At 40.2% G+C, this 23,858-nt stretch overlaps 1 protein-coding gene across 1 annotated transcript in view; it reads left to right on the top strand.

Annotated features, from left to right (window-relative positions):
- Positions 1-23,858, top strand: part of F8 (coagulation factor VIII) — a 219,492-nt gene that overhangs the window by 2,583 nt on the left and 193,051 nt on the right. The window lies entirely within an intron of this gene.

Raw genomic sequence — 23,858 nt, 5'->3', positions numbered from 1 at the left:
TAGGCTGTTTCACTAATCTACTGTTATCTTGCTATGCCAGTACCATAGTGATTTGATTACAGTGAGCCTACGATATCTTCTGATATCTGGTGGGTGAAAGCAATCCTCACTATTCTTTTTGTACCTTTCTTAGCTATTCTTAGACACTTTATTCTTCCACATAAAACTGTTAAGATATTTTTCAAATTAAAAAGATCCAAGCCCTGTTGTGATTCTAACTGAAATTTCATTAAACTCATACCTTAATTTTATTAATGTAATAAATTTAAATATTTTTCTTATTACATTTATCTCTGTTTTATAAGTGTGATGCTATTGTTAATAAGATAGTTTTCTCCTATTTCCATTTATGAGTGCTTAGTACCAAATAGAGATAAGCTATTGGTTTGTGTATTTTCAGCTTTTTCTTTTGAGGCTGGGTCTCATTTTGTCACCCAGGCTGGAGTGCAGTGGGGTGATCTCACCTCACTGCAGCCTCAACCTCCTGGATTCAAGCAATTCTCCTGTCTCAGCCCCCCAAGTAGCTGGGACTACAGGAGCAGGCCACCATGCCCGGAAAATTTTTGTATATTTTTTAGAGATGGGTTTTTGCCATGTTACCCAGGCTGTTTTCAACTCCTGAGCTCAAGCATTCCCCCCACGTCAGCCTCCCAAAGAGCTAGGATTACAGGTTTGAGCCACCGCACCCAGCCATTGTATATTCATCTTAAATCTAGCTACCTTACCAAATTTGCCTATTAATTCTAGTAATTTTACCCTAAAGTCTCTATGAGTATTGAATCATATCATCAGTTAAATGAGACAGATTTTAGCTCATTTCCAATGTTTATAGCCAGTTATTTCATTTTCTTATCTTATTGAATTTATTAGAAAACAAGAGAAAATGTTAAATAAAAACAATGAAAGTGAACATTCCTTCTATTCTATGATTTTACTTGAAATAATTTTTGTATTTTGCTATTTAGAGTAACATTTGCTGTTTTGGTTTTTGTAAATGGTGTTGGTTACTTCTATTCTCATTTGCCACAAAATGTTTATCATAAATAACTTTTCAGCAGCTGGTATCATCTGAATTGTCTTCTTTCATATGTTGATAAACAAATTATGTTAATAGATGTCCTGACACTAAATACCCTTACATTCTTGGAGTAAAATCTACTATTCATGTAATTTGATTATTAGTGGGTTCTATGTACTACTATTTCTTTAGACACTGTGTGTCTTTAAATGTGGGATTGATCTATAGCTTTTTTTCTTTTTTTTTTTTTACTATTCTTAGTAGATTTTCACTGCTTAACCTACTAATAATAATAAACAAAGTTTTGTTGGCTTTATCAAATGAATTGATGAGTACTCCATCTTTTTCTATTGCTTAGAATAGCTTAAGTAACATTTGAATTATCCATTGTCTAAAAGTTAGGTGAGACTCACTTCTGAATCCATTTGGTCCTAGTGGCATTTGCAATATCTTTAATCACCCCTCCAGGCTCTTCTATGATAATCAGTCAATTCAAGTTTCAACTTCTAATAATTATATACCTTTCTAGGAAGTAACTTTATTTATTTTTTCAATTTTGTTGCCACAGTGTTGCATGTAGCACTCACTCATGATTCTTTTACTCCACATTATCTGTAGTTATGTGCCCTTTCTTATTCCTAAATTCCTCTATCTTTGCTATTTATCTTTTTTCCTTGAATAAGCTTGCCAATGACTTGTCTATTTTGTTGCTGGTGGTGCTCTTTTCAAAGAATGAGCTTTTGGATTTTTTTTTTTCTAGTTGGTATAAAGCATTTTTATTTTCACTGAGCAGAAAAAAAGCTATTGATTCATTAACTGTGCTGCTTTATTGGCATGTAGCTATGCACTGTTCACACATTAATATATAAAACTCGTCAGTCTGTTTTATTTTGTCCAATGGGAAAACATGAACAGTGAGATTTCTTATGCAAAAAGTGAACAGTTCAACTATGCTAGCTCCATATACCTTTATTAACATTCCAGAGACTTATCCTCTCAACATGATCTGACTTCTGTAGGATAACTTTTCAGGAAAAGTATTTTCTGATCAGTGAAGCTTGGAGATATAAATAAGCAATCGGCCAGGTATGGTGGTTCATGCCTGTAATCCCAGCACTTTGGGAGGCCGAGGCAGGCAGATCACCTGAGGTCAGGAGTTTGACACCAGCCTAGCCAACATGGCGAAACCCCGTCTCTACCAAAAAAAAAAAAAAAAAATTAGCTGGGCATGGTGATGCTCACCTGTAATCCCAGCTACTCAGGAGGCTGAGGCAGGAGAATTGCTTGAACCTAGGAGGCGGAGGTGGCAGTGAGCTAAGATTGTGCCACTGCACTCCAGCCTAGGTGACAGAGTGAGACTCCATTTCAAAAAAAAAAAAGCAGTATCTCTCATATTCATTAACTGGACCCTGACTTTCTTAAAGCTCACCCCAAAGCTGAAGTCCATGAAGGCACTAGTTCTCAAACTTCAATGTGCATAAGAATCACTTAGGAAGCTTATTAAAATTTACATTCCTAGGCCCCATCCTCAGCAAACTAGTCCCCACGTGATTCTATCCCACCCCACCCCAGCTTTATTGTGGTATAATTGACAAATAAAAGTTGTATATATTTAAGGTGTACAACATAATGTTTTGATATAAGTGTACATTGTAAAATGGTATAGCATGAAGGGTTTTCTTTTCATTTTTTTCAGAATAGTTTGTAATATCTTCTTTGATTTCATCTTTGATAATCTAGACGTATGATTTTAATTTTTTTAATTTATTTATCAAGTTAGTTTGTAGTATTTGGGTCAACATTGAATATCCTGTTAATTTCCTATTGCTGTGTAACAAATTACATCAAATGTATCAGCTTATGACAGCACCCATTTACTGTCTCACAGTTTCTGTGGGTTAGAAGTCCAGGTGGACTCAGCTGGATACTCTGTGCAGGGTCATACAAGGCCAAAACCAAGGTGTTAATAGGGCTGCACTCCTTAGTGAAAGCTCTTGGAGAGAATCTGCTTACAGGCTCATTTGGAATGTTAGCAAATTCAGTTCCTTCTCTCACTTTCCATGTAGTGCCCTCTACCAGCAATGGTGCATCAACACTCTCTCATGCTTGGAATTGCTCTGACTTCAATTTTCCATGCATATCTCTGGCCTTTTTTGCCTCTCTCTTTTACTTTTAAGGACTCATGTGATTACATTGGGCCGACCTGGGTAATTCAGAATACTCTCCCCATCTCAAGGTCAGCTGATCAGCACCCTTAATTCCATCTGCAAAGTTTAATTTGCCACATAATATATTTTTGGACATGACACCAAGGAGCAAAGGTGATATGGGCCAAATTTTTACCTGCCACAGGTATAGTTTACATACAATGAAGCACATCAATTTTAAATGTGCAGTTTGATGAGTTTTGATAAATGCATACACTTGCATAACCACCACCCTAATCAACATGCATTTACATCAACCCTCCTGCACTTTTTAATGAGTCTCTCCCACTGACCTGGCCTCAGGCAATAAACTGCTATCTGGAAGTTACAGATTTGTTTTCACATGTTCTAGAATTTTACATCAGTGGAATCATACGGTATGCATTCTTGTATGGCTTTTTTTCTTCAGCATCATGATTTGGAAATTCATGCAGGTTGTTGTATAAAGTATTTCTATCCTTTTTATTGCTGATTACTGCTCCATTATGGGATTATATCATAATTTTGGATTATTTCCAGTTAGAAGCAAATACAGATAAACCTGCTATGAACAGTGCTCCACATGTTTTGTGTGAACATCTATTTTCATTTATCTTAGTTAAATATCTAGGAGTGGAATTGCTGGATCATATGGTAAGTGCATGTTTAACTTTAAGAGAAACTGCCAGACAGATTTCTTGAACGTACCATTTTATACTCCCACCAGCAATGCATGAGAGTTCCAGTTGCAATATATCGTGGACAACATTTGATGTTGCCAGTACTTAATGACTGCACAGTGGTATCTCACTATACTTTTTTTTTTTTTTTTTTTTTGAGATGGAGTCTCATCCCATCACACAGGCTGGAATGCAGTGGCGCAATCTCAGCTCAACATCTGCCTCCTAGGCTCAAGCAATTCTCGTGCCTCAGCCTCCTGAGTAGCTAGGACTATGGTCACACGCCACCATGCCCAGCTAATTTTTGTATTTTTAGTAGAGACAGGGTTTTGCCATGTTGGCCAGGCTGGTCTCAAACTCCCGGCCTAAGTGATCCACCCGCCTCGGCCTCCCAAAGTGTTGGGATTACAGGCTTGAGCCACTGCGCCTGGTTATACTTTTAATTTGCATATCTCTGATGACTAAAGATGTTGAGCATCTTTGCATGTGCTAATTAACCATTCCTATATCTTCTTGGAAGTGTCTATTCAAATCATTGATCCTTTGTTTTTAAACGTAGTTTCAACTTTTATTTTAGACTGAGGAGGTACATGTGCAGGTTTGTTACATGAGTATGTTGCATGATGCTGAAGTTTGGGTTATGAATGAATGATCCTGTCACTGAAGTAGTGAACATAGTACCCAATAGGTGGTTTTTCACTCCTTGCTACCCTTCCTCCTCCCTCCTTCCTCTAGTAGTCCCCAGTGTCTATTATTCTATGTCCATGTGTTCTCATCATTTAGCTCCCACTTATAAGTGAGAACATATGGTATTTGGTTTTCAGTTCCTGTGTTAATTCACTTAGGATAATGGTTTGCCAGTTTTTAATTGGGTTGTTTGTCTTGTTATTGTTGAGTTTTGATAATTTTTTATATATTCTGGGTACAAGACTTTTCAGAGGTACCTGTTTTGAATATTTTTTTCCAATCTATGGCTTGCATTTTCATTTTCCAAATGGTGTCTTTCAAATAGTGGAAATTTATAGTTGTAGTTAAGTCCAATTTAGCTTTTCTTCTTCTATGATTCATGCTTTTTTTTCGCCTGTCCTAGGAAATCTTTGCCCACCTCAAGTTCACAAAGCCTTTCTTCTGTTTTCTTCTAGAACTTTTATCATTTTAGCATTAGTATTTAGGTTTATAATACATTTTGAGTTAAATTTTCTGTATGGTGTGACTTTTCTTTCTCTATTGAATTCCCTTGGCACCTTTGTAGAAAATTAAATGACTGTAAATAGGCAAATCTGTTTATGGATTCTCTAGTTCCATAGATGTGTATATCTGTGCTTATGCCAGTACCAAATTGTTTTGATTGTTGTAACTTTATAGTAAGTCTTAATATCAGACAGTCTAAAACCTCCAACTTACTTTTTTATTGAAATTGCTTTTGATATATTTAGGCTTTTATATTTCTGTATTAATTTTATAGTCAACTAGCCAACTCCACCAAATAGCCAACTGGGATTTTGACTGGAATTGAATTGAATCTGCAGATCAATTTGGGGAGAATTGACATTTAAACAATATTGAATCTTTCAATACAACAACATGGTATGGCTTTGTTTCTTTAAATTTTCTTTAATTTCCCTCTAGGATATTTTGTAGCCTACAGAGTAGTTCTTGCAAGAATTATATTAATTGTATCCCTAAGTATTTTGAGGGATTCCATGCTATTGTTAATTGTATCATTTTTATTTGTTTTCGTTTTCCAATCATTTGTTACTAAAATATAGAAATTCAATTGATTTCTGTATATTGACCTTGTTCACTCTAATCTTGTTAATTTGCATTTTAGCTCTAGTAGCGTTTTGCACTTCTTGTAGAATTTCTACATGTACAATAATGTTGTCTGCAAATAAAGACAGTTTGCTTCTTCCTTTCCAAACTGGATGCTTTTTATTTTTATTTTTTTTCATGCCTTACTGCACTGGCAAGGGCCTCCAATACAATGTTAGATAGAACTGATGATAGCAGAATCCTTGTCTTGTTCCTGATTTCAGAGGGAAAATATTCATTATTTTACCATTAAGTACAATTACTTGTAAATTTTTTCATAGATGCCCTTTGTCAAATTGAGGAAGTTTCTTTCTATTCTTGGTGTGAGAGTTTTTATCAAGATTTGATGTTGGATTTTGTCAAATGCGTTTTCTGCATCTATTCAAATGGTCATACGGTTTATCTTGTTTATTCTGTTATGGTGAATTACCTTGATTGATTTTTTAATGAGGAACTAGCTATGTATTCCCAGGGAAAAAATCCACCTGGTTGTGACATATTATATTGGTAATATTTTCGCTATAGACTGAATTGTCTCCACCTCCCCCCACCCCAAATTCATATGTTGAAGTCCTAACTCTCAAGATGATTATATTTGGAGACAGGGCTTTTAGGAGGTAAACAAGGTTAAATGAGGCCATAAGGATGGAGTCCTAATCTGATAGGATTGGTGGCCTCATAAGAAGAGAGAAAGTTCTCTCTCTACACTCATGCACTGAGGAAAAGCCATGTGAACATATGGCGAGAAGGCAGCCATCTACCAGCCAGGAAGAGGGCTCTCACTAGAAACTGACCATGCTGGCACCCTGATGTTGGATTTCCAGCCTCCGGAACTGTGAGAAAATAAGTTTCTGTTGTTTAAGTCACCCAATCTCTGGTATTTTGTTATGGCAGCCCTGGCCAACTAAAACTGTTTTGTTAAGGGTTTTGGTGGTGATGGTGGTTTTTTAGTTTTTGCGTCTGTGTTCATGATGGATATTTGGCTGTGATTTTCTTATAATGTCATTGTCTGGTTTTGATATAAGAGTAGTATTAGTCCATTCTAATGCTGCTATGAGGACATACCCGAGACTGGGTATTTATAAAGGAAAGAGATTTAATGGACTCACAGTTCCACATGGCTGGGGAGGCCTCACAATCATGGTGGAAGGCAAAGAAGGAGCAAAGACACATCTTACATGGCATGGTGGCAGACAAGAGAGGATTGTACCAGAGGACTGCCCTTTATAAAACCATCAGCTCTCATGAGACTTATTCACTGTCATGTGAACAGCATGGGAAAAACCCACTGCCATGATTCAATTACCTCCCACCTGGTCCCTCTCACAGCACATGGGGATTGTGGGAGCTACAATTCAAGATGAGATTTAGGTGGGGACACAGCCAAACCATATCAAAGAGTAAGACTATTCTTTTTTTTTTTTTTTTTCTGAGACGGAGTCTCGCTCTGTCACCCAGGCTGGAGTGCACTGGTGCAATCTCGGCTCACTGCAAGCTCCGCCTCCCGAGTTCACGCCATTCCCCTGCCTCAGCCTCCCGAGTAGCTGGGACTACAGGCGCCCGCCACCACACCCGGCTGATTTTTTGTACTGATAGTAGAGACGGGGTTTTACCGTGTTAGCCAGGATAGTCTCGATCTCCTGACCTCGTGATCCGCCCGCCTCGGCCTCCCAAAGTGCTGGGATTACAAGCGTGAACCACCGCGCCCGGCCGACTATTCTTATAAAATTAGTTGAGACGTGTTCACTCTTCTATTTAATGAAAGAGTTTGTGTAGAATTGGTATCATTTCTTTTTTAAATGTTTAACTATATTCACCAGGGAAATCATCTTATCCCAGTGTTTTTTGTTTTGGTTTGGTTTGTTTTTTTTAAGGGTCTTAATTATGAATTCTATTTTTAATAGGTAAAGGGCTATTTGAATTTTCTATTTCTTATAGGATAAATTTTAATAATTTCTTTTAAGAAATTCCATTTGAGACTGGGCATGGTGGCTCACACCTGTAACCCCAACACTTTGGGAGGAGGCAGCAGGATTGCTTTAGGCCAGGAGTTTGAGATCAGCCTGGCAACATAACAAGACTTGACTTCTACAAAATTTTTTTTAATTAGCCAAGTCTGGTAGCATATGCCTGTAGTCCCAGCTACTTCGAAGGCTGAGGCAGGAGGATCACTTGAGCCCAAGAGTTCAAGGCTGCAATTAACTATGGATCATGCTGCTGCACTCCAGCCTGAGCATCAAAGCAAGGCTGTGTCTCAAAAAAAGAAAAGAAATTCCATCTGAGCTGTTGAATTTAATAGTATAAAGTTCAGAATATTTCCTTACCATTTTTTCGCTCCTTGGAGGTATGATTTACATACTGTAAAAATCACTTATTTTCAGTGTGGAGATTTTTTTCCTTTCCTAAATCTCCACATTTTTATTCACATATAATTGACATATCATAAAATTCACCATTTGAAAGTGTACAATTCAGTGGTTTTTAATGAATCCGTAAAGTGTGCAACTATCATCTTTATTTAATTCCAGAATATTTTCATCACCTCAAAAAGAAACCCTGTAATCATTAAACAGTCACTTCTAATTTTCTTCCTTTCCCCAGCCCCTGGCAACCATTAACCTACTTTCCATCACTGTGGTTTTGCCTATTCTGGATATTTCATGTAAATGAAGGGATAAAATATGTGGCCTTTTGTGTCTAGCATCTTTTGCTTAGCATGTTTTCAAGATTCTTCCATTTTTGCAGAATGATAGAGGAGTTAAAATAAGAAAATAAAGGTATAGTAAGAATGAAACTATTTTCATTTTTTAATTTAAAAAAAATCTTCCATGTTGTAGTATGTATCAGAATTTAACTCCTTTTTATGGCTGAATAATACTCCATTGTATGGATAGACCACATTTTGTTTATCCATTCATCTGTTGATGGACTTTTGGATTGTTTCCCCTTTTGGCTATTATGAATAATGCTGCTATAGAACATTCATGTACAAGTCTTTGTGTACATATGCTTTTATTTCTCTTCGGAATATACTCAGGAATATAATTGCTAGGTCACATGGTAATTCTATGTTTAACTTTTAGAGGAACTGCCAAACTTTTTCAAAGCAGCTGCACCATTTTACATTTTCACTAGCAAAGTATGAGTGTTCCAATTTTTCCATATTCTTATCAACACTTGTTACTGTCTGTCTTTTTAATTATACTCATCCTAGTGTGGAGAAAGTGATATCTCATTGTAGTTTGGATTTGCATTTCCCTGATGACTAACGTTGTTGAGAGTCTTTTCATGTGTTTATTGACCATTTGTGTATCTCCTTTGGAGAAATGTCTATTTAAATCCTTTGCATATTTTTAATTGGATTATTTGTTTTTTAGTACTGAGTTGTATAAGTTCTTTATATATTCTTAATATTATACCCTTATCAGAGCTATGACATGAAAATATTTTTTCCCATTCTGTGGGTAGTATTTTCACTTTCCTAATAGTACCCTGTGATGCACAAAGTTTTTCATTTTGATGAAGTCCAATATTTATTTATTTTACCCCTTTGGTTGCTTGTATTTTTGTTGTCATAGCTAAGAAATCAATGTCAAATCAAAGATCACAAAGATTTAAACCTATATTTTCTTTTGAGACTTTTATAGTTTTAGTTCTTACATTGAGGTCATTGATCCACTTGGAGTTAATTTTGGTATATGGTGTGAGGAGGGAATCCAAGTTCGTTCTACAGCCTATATAGCCTGCAGATGAGCAATGTTAGTGACCTTGAAAGTAGAGGCCCAGATTGTCAGTAGCCTGGCATCTAACTAAACAACCATTTATCCATTAAAGTTAGCCTTGTTAACAATTAATATTGAGATAATTTTACTTAATACACTGTGTATATTTTAGTGTCCATCTAGCATGCAGCCTGAGGCACAGAGAATAAAATTGAATTGAATGGAATACATCATTAATTTATTATCTAGCTTTCTGTTATTGTATAGGCAGTCACATGTATTTACCAGAAAAAAGTTGATAGAATTTTTATTTTGATGAAACTCTTTTACACTTTAGATTATTTTGATGCTGATTAACAGGATAAGCTGACTCTGGACACATCCTGACAGCCTCTGCCAAGGTTTGAAATAAACAGCTGGGAAAATTCAGTTTTATATTATCTGTTCCCGCAGCTGCTCAGTTTCTTCTAACCACGGGTCAGGGAATATAATAGGTTTTCCGATTAGTTTTAGATAAAATGTGAAAGAACAGTTCATGTCAAGGACAATGGTTGCCAAATATATTTGGCAGTATTTCTATATTGAATCCCAAAGGAAATACACAAACAAAACCCCACAAAAGTTAGGAAAGAGTAAAACCCAGGAACCCTGGAACATTTTGTCACTTACTATGCAGATTTGCCTGAAAGTGAGACAGGCAAATAAATCACATGTTTCTGCCAGCGTGGAAAATATTCACTCAAATGGCAAAGGTCTCAGGCTGGGGAGCTGGAGGTAGTAGGTTCATCTCAGAACTGAACCACACACTTGGAGAGTGTTAATGCTCTTAGGAACATCTAGTTATTCCCTTTGAATAGAGTCCTGTCCTGAATCACATATACTTGACCTAGGGCCTAAGCCTTTTTGTTTTTCTGTCTCACAATCTTGTTTCTCCATCAATTATGTGTTTTCACTCTTCCCTCAGAGAGGGAAAAAGTGTTTCTGTGTGCTCTTGATCCTGTTCCCTCTCTAATCTTCCAATCTCTTGCTCTATAACATATTTTATATGTGTCTTATATCTTCATTTTAGTCAGAAACATTTTATTTATTTATTTATTTATTTTTCTTGAGACAGAGTCTAACTCTATCCCCCAGGCTAGAGTGCAGTAGCGTGATCTCGGCTCACTGCAACCTCTGCCTCCCGTGTTCAAACGATTCTCCTGCCTCAGCCTCCTGAGTAGCTGGGATTACAGGCGTGCCCCACCATGCCCAGCTAATTTTTGTATTTTTAGTAGACAGGGTTTCATCATGTTGGCCAGGCTGGTGTTGAACTCCTGACCTCAGGTGATTCTCCCGCCTCGGCCTTCCAAAGTGCTGGGATTACAGAGGTGAGCCATTGCGTCTGGCCTTTAATCAGAAACATTTAAAGTGAAAGTACTGTGGTAACTTATGTTGAAATACCTTAGAAATCAATGGAAACTCTACAGAGAGGGGGTAGGATAGACGTAGTGGAACCAAGGATATGATATGGAAAAAGGAGAAAGGTAGCAAACTAGGGATGAGTTGGTGAATGTGGAAGGGCATAATAATGTTAAATGACTAAAAGCTACATAGGCTTATGTTAAGACTAGTGCCATGGAAATTTTTAGAGGTAGATGACATTAGAGTATGTTTAAATATAAATTAATGTTACCGGTTGTGTTCCCTAGATGTAGACTCTGAGATGAAGATTAACATGCAGGAATTTTATTTGGAGTGTTCTTGGGATCAACACCTGAGGAATCAGGGATAGGCAGAGGGAGAAGCGCGCTGCCGGGTGGGCTCCAGGACAGCCTTGCTGGACCTTACAGGGAGCTCTGGAGCTGGAATGAACCTTCCAGGTTGGACCAACATGTCCAGGCCTCTGTGTCCCTGCACTGAGCACTCATGAAGTGCTGTCCATCCTGGGACAGGGCAGATTCGGCCCTGGGAAGAGGCGTGGTCTGCCCAGAGAGGGGGTGGGGCCTGCCCTGGAAATGGGCGGGGCATGCCCTGGTAGAGGGGCGTGGTCTGTCTTGGGAAGGAAGGTGTGTGGCCCCCACAGGCAACATTCCTCTGGGGCAGTCCCGGCACACACCTCAGTGGAGGTGAAGGCTGACTTCCCACACCCGGTGGCTGGGACTGGGGAGTTCTTTCCTAGACTGCCATCCGGGCGCCCCTCACCCTCGTGCTGCTCAGCTCCAGGTCGTTGTGGGTTCAGGGCTCAGCTGCACGCTCCTGCCCGCGCCCTGGGCATGATGGCACCCCAGCCCCTGCCATTCTTCCCCCTCACCCCCTCTCCCTGCCACTGCTCTGCATTGCCCTGGGTTAGCCCGGCGGGGCCAGGTGGCACCCGCCGTATACTCTTGCCTTTCTGCTGCAGGGGCCTTCTAAACCGCGGGTCCCAGAGCTGCAGGGAGAGGCGGCACAGACTCCCCACGTGGCTCATTGGCGGGGGTGCTAATCAGAGTTCTTTTGCTGCCACTCTTTGATTCCCAAACCCCATGTAATCTTCTTACTGGGGACACAGAATCATCTTTGAATTCATACATATACAGCACCTTGGAGGCTGGCCCTCCATCCTCACAGAGACCTGCCTCCAAGCTGGAGTTTTACCTGTGCCTGGTTGTGGACCCACTCCCTCATCTCTTTTGCTATACAGTGATTCCCCAGGTCTACACGGTGCTATATGGAATTCCACATCAGTGAATCAAATCCTCTGTAAGATTTCAGATAGTGGTGCTGGCTAAGGCCCTGAAGGGAGGAAAGGCTAAGTTATGCCAAGATTAGGTATCATAATGAAGTCCTGTCCTTTCTAGGATGGAAGGAGTCCAGTGTGTCTGGCCACCGAGAAGCTGGTTTGTCTCTGTGATGGACAATACCATATTGCAGCAGGGACTGTTTCGTAGAAGATAATTTTTCCAGAGACTGTGGGGTTGTTGGGAATGGTTATGGCATGAAACTGTCCACCTCAGATCATGAGGCATCAGTTAGGTTCTCATAAGGAGCACAAAACCTAGATCCCTTGCATATGCAGTTCACAGTAGCATTCGCACTCCTATGAGAATCTAATGCAGCAGCTGATCTGACAGGAGGCAGAGCCCAGGCAGTAATGCAAGTGATGGGGAGCCGCTGTAAATACAGATGAAGCTTTGCTCCCTGCCTGCTGCTCACCTGCTATGTGACCCCATTCCTAACAGGCCACAGACCAGTACTGGTCAGGGGCCCAGGGGTTGGGCCCAATATGGCATATTGGGAGCTCAGCATTGATTTTTGTTGCTGGCAGGTTGGACTTTGGTGGCAACAGTAGCTAGATCAGCCTTAGTCAGTGGGAAGCCACACTTTTGGGTCCATGCATAAATTCTCTCCCTGCTGCTATAGCCACTTAGCTCATGTCTTGCCAGTACTGCGATGGCCTATGCAGAAGCTAGCTGATGTTAATTGCCAGAGTCATTTTTATCTGTGTTGTTGGTTTGTGCTTCCTTCAAGGTGGATGCTTTCTGTTGGCATTAACTTATTACTTGGAGATTTTTCTAGTTTGTGTCCACTCACTAATATGCCTTTGTCTCAACTTTTTACTGGAAGAGCTTCCTTATCAGTACGTTGGGCCCTGGCCCTCAGCCAGTACAGAAAGTCATTTGTCAAGGCCTTCAGTTGGCAGACGTGCTCCCTGGACTACGTGCTTTCTCGGGTGTCCCAGAAACCCTGGAATGGAGTGAAATGCAGGGCTACGTGGGACAGCAGGGAGGCGAGAATTAAGTCAGCCCCACCTTTACGCAACTCAGTGGGTCTCCTTGAGAGAGGTCTGCAGTTTCAAGGAGACTTTTCAGCCAATCTGCTGCGAGATCCTGTGAAGGGGTGTGAAGGTCTTCCTCTGTGACTGTAGATTGGTCAGTCTCTCCTTGTGTGTCCAACAGTTTTCATTATACTTTATGTGAATTAATGCAAAACTGCTAGGTTTAAACTGCTCACCATTTTAGGGATCCCTTCTGGATTTTACTACCTTCCTTAAGGGGAAATTTTCCTCCTTTCCTCAGTTCATCCTTTCTGCCTTGGCTTTGACGTGGTCTGGAGGCCACAGAGCCTCCTCCTGAGAACCTCTCTCTGGTGTGTCTGTTTGTGTCCGTCCCTCTCCTTTCGATCATTCCCTGTGGTTCCTGTTGGGCGTGGCTCCCATAAACGCACATAGCAGGGTCTGCTTTGTCTGCAACCTGATGCATTGTTATTTCTCACCAAAACTCGCAGTCCAAACATCACATTTCCGGGCCACACTCTTTGTCAGAGCTCCAGGGTCACGACCCGGGGGACCTGCTGGAAGGTGCCACCGTGACGTGTGCCTAGATGCATTTTCCCTCAGTTACCATAGCGTTCCTGTGGTTCTGGTGGCTGGAGGGTGACCGCGTGCTTCATGAAGGGGGTCCTTACTGCTTCGCATCCACCCTTTTCACGGAAAGCACCTTGTCACATGTTTTCAGTGTTCCTAAGCGATTTTCTGCCGATCTTGTCTGCTAAGATTGTGTGGCAGCATTTCCACAGATTTATAGCTGGCAATGAATTGTCCCAAAGGAAATCAGGCACAATAAAATGTTTCCAACATTGTTCAAATGCTTACAACTTATGTGCTTCCTTGGGTGATTTTACAACTTTTTAAGCACATGAATAAAAATTATTGTCTGCTTTTTTCTCCTTTTTTCTCTCTTTCTTTTTTTTCTTGCATGCAGAAAGTTTATAGGAGGGGGATCCTCTGGATCAACACCCATGGGGGAGTGAAGGAAGCAGGATTGGGTAAAAGAAGTTGAGGTGATACAGTCTGAACAAAGGTCAATCCCACAGGGAGCTTAAGCTAGGATGGCTCTACAGAGATGTTCTCTATTGAGGCAAGTTGTCTGGACCTATATAGTCCCACATTTACCAGGAATAAGGCATGAGTTTGGGTGTGGTGACTGACTTCAGCCAAAATTGGTTCCCAGAGAGGAATTCAGATTAGAGTTGTCAGCTGTCAGCACACCCAGCAGCTTAGGAAATAAGTGCTTTAGTCCTGAAGTGGTGAATCTGGACACCAGCCTCCACTGTGGTCCACCCTTTCTGCTGCTCAGATTCATTTGCTTCATAAGTTCTGGAATGGTTCCTTCAGGATTCTGATGGGCTCCCTTTCCTGGGGAAACAAAAGAGAAAGGTTTGGAACAGAGCACAACTCCTGCTGCTTTAGCTTTTCTTGAGTCTGCAACTGGTACTCATCATCTTCCCCTTCTACTACCCATTCTAGATCCCTCCCCCCACCACCCTCTCAATTCATACTTCTGCTGGTCCAAGTGGGTTACCAGATAAGGTACCTGGTCATCATGCCCTTTGTAAGCCATGACTGTACTTGTCCATTTATCATCAACATTGAACAAGGGAATAATACTAAGAGATACCCAAGCAGATGACCTGGCTGCCAACTATATTCTCCTCTGTCTCCATTGTGTAATGTCAGCCCTTCCTCCTAATGATCAGGATCGGTTACACTTGCCAGGATAGTGACTCTTTTCCTTACCTCTTGGTCTCTTAATAGTGATCTGAAGTAATATGATGGCAACCATAGTTTCAAGTTCAATGAGACTCTTGATGTGTCCACTGGCAGACATATTCCCCTTTTAAGAACCAGTACTTCTAAACTCTCAGAGCCCAGAGTTGGGATAAGAGGCATAGTTTCCCTAATTGGGTCACTGGGAGTAATGGTAGTGTGAGGCTGCTCCTACTTCCACTCCTTGTTTCCCAAAACCATATATTTTACTTCGGGACACACCCCACTAAACGATGGCCATTGATCTAGAGTATATACTGCATCCTCCAGGATGGTGCCTCATTCTTACGGTATTATGTCTAAGCTAGTGCCTCAGCTGTGCCTTCAACAAGCTGTCCTACCACTCTATCAAGTGGGTAGCTTCTGCGTAGTGGATTCCATGGTCATGTATCTTCTTGCTTTAAAGTAGGTCTCTTGGTCTGATGCAATGTTATGTAGGATCAAATATTCTGTGAGGCCTTGAATGGTGGTGTTTACTGAGGCTCACCAAGCGACTGAATGATTTTCTTGAGAAATGGTGACATATCAGAGCCTTAGCTTTGGTCTCTGTTACTGGCAAGTTGAACATTAACAACATCAGTAGCTAGATCTGTATTGATGAGTCCATGATGTTGGGCCCATGCATAGCCTCTGCCATGGCTCCTCCTTTCATACATCCATTTTGTAAGAATTGGGGCACCAACAGCAGAGGCTGGTAAGCATCAAGTGGCTAAGTCATTCAGTCTACTTGGTTGTTTAGTGCTGTTTCTGTGGCTGATGTTCTTTTCATTTATTCATTCTGTAATGCGTGTCCTTTGCAGATTCAATTTCCTTCTCTCTGAACAACTTATTTGGATATTTATTGAAAGGCAGGTCTACTGGCAATACATTCCTCAATTTTTGTTGTCTGAGAAAGTTTTTATTTCTCCTTCATTTTTGAGGGATACTTTCACAGAGTTCAGAATTTTAGGTTGATTGTTTTTTCTTTCTCTCAACACTTTAAATATGTCAGTGCACTCTCTTCTTGTTTGCATGGTTTCTGAGGCGAAGTTGGATGTAATTTTTATCTTTGCTCCTCTATAGATAAAGTGTTTTTCCCCATCTGGTTTCTTACAACATTTTTTGTCTTTGATTTTCTGGAGTTTGAATATAATATGCCTAGGTGTAGGGTTTTTTTATTTGTTTGTTCGTTTGCATCTATCTTTTTTTTTTTTTTTTTTTTTTTTTTTTTGAGACAGAATCTCACTCTGTCACCCAGGCTGGAGTGCAGTGGCATGAACTCGGCTCACTGCAAGCTCCACCTCTTGGGTTCACGCCATTCTCCTGCCTCAGCCTCCTGAATAGCTGGGACTACAGGCGCCCGCCACCACAGCCAGCTAATTTTTTTGTATTTTTTAGTAAAGATGGGGTTTCACCATGTTAGCCAGGATGGTCTCGATCTCCTGACCCCGTGATCTGCCCGCCTCGGCCTCCCAAAGTGCTGGGATTACAGGCGTGAGCCACCACGCCCGGCTGCATCCATCTTCTTTGGTATTCTTTGAGCTTCCTGAATCTGTGGTATGGTGTCTGGTGTCTGACATTAATTTGGGGGAAATTCTCAGTCATTATTGCTTTAAAAATTTGCTCCTATTCATTTCTGCATTCTTCTTCTGGCATTTCCATTATGTGTGTGTTACAACTTTTGTAGTTGTTGTTCCACAGTTTTTAGACATTCTGGGCCCATGCATAGCCTCTGCTATGGTTGTTGCTTTTTTTTTTTTTTTTTTCAGTCTTTTTTTCTCTTTGCTTTTCAGTTTTGGAAGTTTCTATTGTCATGTCCTCAAGCTCAGAGATTCTTTCCTCAGCCATGTCTCGTCAACCAATGAGCCCATCAAAGACATTCTTCATCTCTGTTACAGTGTTTTGATCTCTAGCATTTCTTTTTTATTCTGTCTTAGAATTTCCATATTTTTCCTTACAATATACATCTGTCATTGCATGTTGTCTACTTTTTACATTAAAGCCCTTAGCATATTAATCATAGTTTAAAAAATTCCTGGTCTGATAATTATGACATTCCTGCCATATTTGACTCTGATTCTGATGCTTGCTTGTTCGGTCTCTTCAAATTTTGTGGGTTTTGCCCTTTAGTATGCCTTGTAATTTCTTGTTAAAAGGTGGACATGATGTACTGGCTAAGAGGAACTGCAGTAAATAGGCCTGTAGTGATGTGGTGAGAGGGAAAGCGTTCTATAGTCCTATGATTAGGTTTCAGTCTTTGGGTGAGCCTGTGCCCCTGGACTGTGCCCTTCATCGGTGCTTCTCTGATTCCCCAACCCCCCGTAGGTTGTACAAGATAGGTAGAGGATATTTCCTTTTCCCTAAGTAGGTTAGGCGCTGATAAAAGAGCAGAATGTTTTGGCATATTTCAAATGGTTACTTCTCCCTTGCTCCTGACAGAAACACAGGGCATTTTTCTTCAATATTTATTATGAGGATCTGGTAGAGCTCCTAGAGGTAAAACTCACAACAGCATGGGAACCCATCTATTGCTGGGTCCCCTGAGGTTGTTGTTTTTTTTTTTGAAATGGAGTCTTGCTTTGTCACCCAGGCTGGAGTGCAGTGGTGTGATCTCGGCTCACTACAACTTCTGCCTCCCAGGCTCAAGCGATTCTCCTGCCTCAGCCTCCCAAATAGCTGGGATTACAGACACATGCCACCACTCCCGACTAATTTTTGCATTTTTGGTGGAGACGGAGTATCACCATGTTGGCCAAGTGATCTGGCTGCCTCCCAAAGTGCTGGGATTACAGGTGTGAGCCACCGCACCTGCCCCCCTCCCCAATGGAGTTTTAAACTCTCAGACTTGTCCACACTGAGCTTGCAGCAATTTGTCAATTACAGTTCAGATTTTCCTACCCTGACACTGGTTCCCACGGAAGTTTCTGCGCTTAGGTTTTGGCTTCAGTAAGTTGTGATTCTCTGTATTCACCTGTCTGTCTTTCCAATTTGGGGGGGCAGCAGATTGACCTGTGACCTTACTTCTCTGACTTATTTAAAGAAGAGTTGTTGATTTTTCAGTTTACTCAGATTTTTACTTGTTAGGATGGAGCAGCAACTTCTAAGCTCCTTACCTGCCAGACTGGAAACCAGAAGTCTGATTGTCTACTTTTTAAGTTATGTTGCCTTCTCAAAATTAAAAATTACTCACACCAATCCTTCTCAAACTTTTCCAAAAAATGTAAGAGGGAACATCTCTCAACTCATTCTATGAGGTCAGCACTACCCTGATCCCAAAGCCAGACAGAGACATTATGAGAAAACAAAAACAAAACAAAACAAAACAAACAAAAACTACAGGCCAATATCTCTTATGATGCAAAAATCCTCAACAAAATACTAGCAAACCAAGTCCAGGAGCATATTAAAAGGATTATACAACATGACTATGTGGGATTTACTCCTGGAATGCCCACTTTCACCACTTCTACTCAACATAGTGCTGGAAGTCCTAGCCAGTGCAATTAGGTAAGAAAAAGAAACAAAATACATCCAAATTGGAAAGGAAGAAGTAAAGAATGAAAGACAAAATGTGATTATCCCAATTGATGCAGAAAAATCTTTTGATAAAATTCAATACCCTTTCATGATGATAACATGCAACAAACTAGGAATAAAAGGAAACTATATCAACATAGTACAAGCCATATATGAAAAACCCACAGTGAACATCATACTCAATGGTGAAAAACCGAAAGCTTTTCCTCTAAGATCAGGAACAAGACAAGGATGCCCACTTTCACCACTTCTACTCAACATAGTGCTGGAAGTCCTAGCTAGTGCAATTAGGTAAGAAAAAGAAATAAAATACATCCAAATTGGGAAGGAAGAAGTAAAATTATCACTGTTCACAGATGATGTAATCTTTTTTGTAGAAAACCCTAAAAATCACATACACAGACAGACAAACACGCCACACACACACACACACACACACACCTGTTAGAACTAGTCAACCAATTCAACAGAGTAGCAGGATACAAAGTCAACACAAAAAAATAAATTGTGGCTGGGCATGGTGGCTCACACCTGTAATCCTGCACTTTGGGAGGCCAAGGCAGGAAGTTTGTTTGAGGCCAAGAGTTGGAGATCAGCCTGGGCAACATAGCAAGACCCTGTCTCAAAAAATTTTAAAAATTTAGCCAGATGTGGTGGTGCAAGCCTGTAGTCCCAGTTACTTGGGAGACTAAGGTGGGAGGATCATTTGAGCTCAAGAGTTCAAGGCTGCAGTGAAGCTATGATTGTGTTACCGCACTCCAGTGACAGGCAGTAAGCTATGATTGTGCCACTGCACTCCAGTGGCAGACCATGATCCTGTGTCTTAAAAAAAAGTAAATAAAAATTTAAAAAATCAGTTGCATTTATATGCACCAAAAATGAACACTTCAAAAGGAAATTAAGGAAAAATTCCATCTACAATAGCATAGAAAAGGATAAAATACTTAGGAATTAACCTAACCAAGGAGGTGAAACACTTGTGTGCAATGAAAGCAACAAAATATTCCTGAAGGAAATTAAAGGAAACATAAATGAATTGAAAGACATCCTATGTTAATGGATTGGAGGACAATATTGTTAAGGTGTCAATATTGTTAAGATGTCAATTTATAGATTTAATGCAATCTCTATCAAAATTCCTATGACATTTCTTGCAGAAATAGAAAAACTCATCCAAAAATTCATATAGAATCTCAAGAGGCCGGGCACGGTGGCTCACGCCTGTAATCCCAGCACTTTGGGAGGCTGAGGCGGGTGGATCACGAGGTCGGGAGATCAAAACCATCCTGGCTAATACGGTGAAACCCTGTCTCTACTAAAAACACAAAAAATTAGCCGGGCGTGGTGGCGGGCACCTGTAGTCCCAGCTATTTGGGAGGCTGAGTCAGGAGAATGGCATGAACCCGGGAGGCGGAGCTTGCAGTGAGCTGAGATCGCACCACTGTACTCCAACCTGGGCGACAGAGCAAGACTCTATCTCAAAAAAAAAAAAAAAAAAAGAATCTCAAGGGACACTGAATAGCCAAAATAACTCTAAAAAGAACAAAGTTAAAGGACTCATATTTCTGGATTTCAAAACTTACTACAAAGCCACAGTAATCAAAACAGTGTGGTACTGGCATAAAGACAGACATGAAGACCAATGGAATAGAATAAGGAGTCCAGAAATAAGTCCTTTTGTATATGGCCAAATGATTTTCTACAAGGGTGCCAAGACCATTCAATAGGAAAACAATAGTCTTCAACAAACAGTGCTGGGAAAACTGGTTATCTACATGAAAAAGATGAAGTTGAACCCTTATCTAACACCATATAAAAATTAACTCAAAATGGATCCATTTCCTAAATATAAGACCTAAAATTATAAAACTCTCAGAAACATAGGCCAAAACTTTGTGGCGTTGGATTTGGCAATTATTGTTTGGATATGACACCAAAGGCATAGACAATGAAAGAAAAAGACAAATTGGACTTCATGAAAATTAAAAAAATTTGTTTATCAAAAGACACCATCAGCAGAGTTAAAAGACAACCCATAGAATGGGAGAAAATCTTTGCAAATCATATATCAGATAAGGGATTACTATCCAGAATATATGGAGAACTCCTAAAACTCAACAACAAGAAAGCAGATAACCTGATTTAAAAATGGGCAAAGGACTTGAGTAGGCATTCCTCCAAAGAAGATATACAAATGGCCAATAAGTACATGAAAAGATGCTCAGGTGTGTGATGTTCCCCTTCCTGTGTCCATGTGTTCTCATTGTTCAATTCCCACCTATAAGTGAGAACATGCAGTGTTTGGTTTTTTGGCCTTGCGATAGTTTGCTGAGAATGATGGTTTCCAGTTTCCGGGGACTGTTGTGGGGTGGGAGGAGGGGGGAGGGATAGCATTAGGAGATATACCTAATGTTAAATGACGAGTTAATGGGTGCAGCACACCCACATGGCACATGTATACATATGTAACAAACCTGCACGTTGTGCACATGTACCCTAAAACTTAAAGTATAATAATAAAAAAAGAAACAAGCAAAACAACTAATAAAAACTCTATATTGCCATTCTTTAAAAATAAATAAATAAATAAATAAATAAATAAATAAATTCCTAACCTGGAAAAAAAAAAAAGAAAGAAAAGATGCTCAACATCACTAATCATTAGAGAAATATAAATCAAAACTACAAAGAGATACCGCCTCACACCCATTAGGATGGCTACTATCAAAACTAAAACAGAAAATAATGAATGTTGGTGAGGTTGTGGAGAAATTGGAACCCTTGTGCACTATTGCGAATGTACAATAGGGCAGTTTCTCAAAAAATTAAACAGAATTACCATATGATCCAGCAACTCGACTTCTGGCTATATATGCAAAAGAACTGAAATGGGGTCTTAAAGAGATATTTATACATCAATTGTATTAGTCAGGGTTCTCCAATGAAACAGATCCGTGTGTGTGTGTGTGTGTGTGTGTGTGTAAATATATGCCAATGGTAAAAGTACAGGGTCTGAGTCAGAAGGCAGAACCAAGAATGCTTATGTCCAAGGGCAGGAGAAGATAGATGTCCCAGTTCAAACAGGGAGAGTGAATTTGCCCTTCCTCTGTCTTTTTGTTCTATTCAGGCCCTCGGTGGAATGGATAATGCCCACCCACATTGGTGAGAGTGATCTTCTTTACCAATTCAAATGCTATTCTCTTCTGGAAACATCATCACAGACATACCTAGAAATACTGTTTTACCATGTATTTGGGCATCTCTTAGCCCAGTCAAGTTGACATATAAAATTAACCATCATATCCATGTTTATAAGCAGCATTATTCACAATAGCTAAAATGTGGAAGTACTGCAAGTGTCTATTGACAGATGAATGGATAATCTAAATGTGGTATATACACACAAAGCATTATGAAAGAAGGAAATTCTGACACATGCTACAACATAGATGAACCTTGAGTATATTATGCTAAGTGAAATAAGCCAGTCACGAAAAGACAAATGCTGTATGATTCCACTTATATTGGGTACTTAGAGTAGTCAAAATGATACAGAAAGTAGAATGGTGGATGCCAGAGACTGGAGGAGGTGAGAATTATTGTTTAATGTTTATACAGTTTCAGTTTACAACATAAAATTAATTCTGGAGGTAGATGGGAGCATATTACACGTTTTCTTTTTGGAGATGGGATCTCACTCTGTTGCCCAGGCTTGAGTGCAGTTTTGTGATCATAGCTCACTGCAGCCTTAACTATCTGGGCTCAAGTGATCCTCCCACCCCAGGCACCAAAGCAGCTAAGACCACAGATGCACACCACCACGCCTGGCTAATTATTATTATTTGTAGAGGCCAGGTATTGCTATGTTGCCCAGGCTGGTGTTGAACCCCTGGGCTCAAGTGATCATCCTGCCCTGGCCTCCCAAAGTACTGGGATTACAGGTGTGTGCCACCACACCTGGCCAGAATATTTAATGCCACTGAACTGTACATTTAAACATGGTTAGGCTGGGCGTGGTGCCTCATGCCTATAATCCCAGCACTTTGGGAAGCCAAGGAGGGTGGATTGCTTGATCCCAGGAGTTCGACACCAGCCTGAGCAACATGGTGAAACCCTGTCTCTACAAAAACATTAACCAGGCATGGTGGCACACATTCGTAGTCCCAGCTACTCTGGCGGCTGAGGCGGGAGGATCGCTCGAACCCAGGAGGTGGATCTCGCCTCTGCACTCCAGCCTGAGCAACAGAGTGAGACCCTGTCAAAAAAAAAAAAAAAAAAAAAAAAGATTTAAGATAGTAAATTTTATGTGTATTTTACCACGATTATTAAAATTGAAAAAAAATCCCCATGGGTCACTGGTTTACCAATTTAGCCATTTTCACCATTTTTAGATTGCATTTTCCTTCTCTATCTCAGCATTCTGACTAAAGGAAAAGCAAAATTTCTTACAAGAATGAATGATTCTCCAGTGTGGCTGCTCCTGAAAGGAACAATGAGACTTTTGTTATTTCACCACAAGATTGAGAAAGAAATAAGTGATAAATGCCCAGACCCCTTCTTATTCATTCCACATCCTGGGTAATCTGAGACATGGTGTGGCTTTTACTCCAAGCATATGAATACTTACCATCAGAAGCTGCCTCTCCTTTCCCTCACTTTATCATTATTGCCATCATTTATGACAATGGAGGGAGTGTCTCACTGGATGATATTTGGGGTTCTTTCTTCAGTGGTCCGCCATACCGAGCATTTATTTGTGCTGTTCTCCATCTTTCACATCTACCACTTTTCAAAAGTACCTGAGAGTCAATAAGACATGAGACTTAAACAACTGCTTCACATCTAAGTGTATGTCTTTAAAAATCTCTCCTTTTCCATATTTATGTCTGATGTGTTTTGTTATGGCACAGTGGCATGTAGTATATGGTTCATAAGTGAATCAATGTACATCTGTGGAGGGCGAATGCTCAATTTTAGATCTACACATGAAAGCTTTTTTCCAGGGCAGGAGCCTTGCTTTCTCCAACTAAGCCTTAATTACCCAAATGCCCATGTGTTGTGCCTTTGGCTTGTTGAAATGATACCAACTGGTAAAATCTGATTGGAGATAAAAGTTAGATGTCCAGAAGCATAAAAGTCAGGAAGAGAAGCTCTTTATGGCATAGAGAAAGCTGCAGAACTGCTCCATGGTGTGCAAAACTCATCAGCACATGAAACTAGTGAGTGGAGATAGTCACCTTCAACCACTTTGTAATTTCTACCAATTCACTTGGGGCCAGTGTCCCTTATTCACCAAGATTCACATTGGTCCTTTTGATTATTTGGCGTGAGGAGGCCCCCATACATGCTAAACTGTCATGC

Source organism: Pongo abelii, chromosome X (assembly GCF_028885655.2).
Source record: "Pongo abelii isolate AG06213 chromosome X, NHGRI_mPonAbe1-v2.0_pri, whole genome shotgun sequence".
Lineage (NCBI taxonomy): Eukaryota > Metazoa > Chordata > Mammalia > Primates > Hominidae > Pongo > Pongo abelii.
Note: the sequence above shows the minus strand (reverse complement) of the source record. Positions and strands in the feature narration are given on the sequence as shown.